The sequence below is a fragment of the Pteropus medius genome, unplaced genomic scaffold (genome assembly GCF_902729225.1).
Source record: "Pteropus medius unplaced genomic scaffold, Ma_sr-lr_union100, whole genome shotgun sequence".
Classification (NCBI taxonomy): domain Eukaryota; kingdom Metazoa; phylum Chordata; class Mammalia; order Chiroptera; family Pteropodidae; genus Pteropus; species Pteropus medius.
In genome coordinates this window covers 5,892,685-5,894,308 of record NW_024344370.1, presented here as the reverse complement: position 1 = coordinate 5,894,308, position 1,624 = coordinate 5,892,685, and the positions used below count along the sequence as shown (strand labels likewise).

General features: G+C 38.4%; 1 pseudogene; it reads left to right on the top strand.

The window, feature by feature from the left end:
• The first annotated feature begins 557 nt into the window (after positions 1-557).
• LOC120608328 (uncharacterized) lies at positions 558-675 on the top strand (annotated as a pseudogene).
• The last annotated feature ends 949 nt before the right edge of the window (positions 676-1,624 follow it).

The following is a 1,624-nucleotide window of genomic DNA, read 5'->3' as shown; positions in this document are numbered from 1 at the left end:
TTTGGAGTGACTGAAAGGTGAGTCTGTAATAGAGAAACAGAGATATTGGCAGTTAATGACTTTATTTATATGTGTTATTGAGTTAGTACCACAAGTAGTTTCCTGATGAAAATAAGACAGTCAATGCATATTGTTCCAAGAAAGGTAATTATATCTTCCTCTCATGTCTAACTTAAAATGCTGAGTAGGTGTAAAAAATCTTTTTAGTACATTTGGTTGCAGATTCTTCTTACCTCTCACAAACACCCTCCCCACCCCCATGCACTGAGAGCCCTTAAGAAAACAGAAGAGAGCAAATAACAGAGCCTTGGGTGGGAACAAGAAGGCTTTCCAAGCTTTCTCCTGCGTGACCCTTCCTGGTTTCCTTTCCCCTTCAGAATAGTAAGTAAGATTGAAAGTACATTTTGCTGATAGGTGCTCAAGTCACAAAGGCAAATAAGAACTAGGTGGGCCTGGATTAGCCAGAATCTTATATAATGAAACCATACAATGAAAGGAAACAAATCTATGCTATTCTTCACTCTATCTCCTATGCATCACACATAGAAAATATCCAAGTCTACAGCCATGCCACCCTGAACAAGCCCAATCCCATCTGATCTCGGAAGCTAAGCAAGGTTGGGCCTGGTTAGGACTTGATGGGAGACCATCTAGGAAGACCAGGTGCTGTAGGCATAAAACCAAAAACAAACAAACAAAAAAACAAACAGAGATTCTGACCAGGTCTTGCAATCTGTGAGGTCAAAAAGGGTTGATTGCTAGAAAAAAAAGACTTGAACTACAACTGTCAACGGGTGAGGAGGGGTCACTACTCTCCTTAGTATTTACAAACTAAGGACAAATGCTTTTACAGTTAAACATTCTCCTTTACATATCATACTTTATATGTAAAAATGATGTGGAACTAATTCATTAAAACCTAATTCATAAAAAGTGTGTCAAAAATGAGGCTTAGGAAAACCAAAGGATCCTTTTAAAATATACCTCCAACAAAGGTCATTAAAAATGACTGACTAGACATCTGTATTTATCTCCTCTCTTTCCCAAGTTCTCATTAAATCAGCAGGAAAGGAATTAAAAAAAAAAATGTATTCATGCACCACAATAGCAGACAAAATGAGAGAGATACTCTTAGTTGAAGAGATTTCAATAAGTTTTTGGAAGGCAGAAAAATAAAGATAGAGTTACCATAGAGGTTGAGTGGGAGGAAGTTGCGGCCTAGACTTCATAAGGTCTGTTCTGCCTTCAGAGAAACCAACAACCTACCCAGTGGAGCTTTGACAAAGCTTCTGACTCAAGGTTCTATGCAGGGAGTAAAAATGGGACATTACTGGAAGGTATGAATACAGAATAACTGACATCCTCACTCCATTAGTCCCAAAAGTCAGAATATAGGCATTTTTTTCCTGAGGGGAAACATGAGGGCTCCTCACTAAAGAAACTGAACAAAAACATCTGGGAGAACTAGGACAGCCAGTATAAATATTATCATGACAAAGCAAAGCTTACAGATTCCTAGAATTTGGAGGTTCTTCATCATAATGACCGGATTCTTACCCACTCCCCTTTAAACAATAGTAATCATTGGAATGAACCACTCCAGTTCATAGGTCCCCAAGATAAC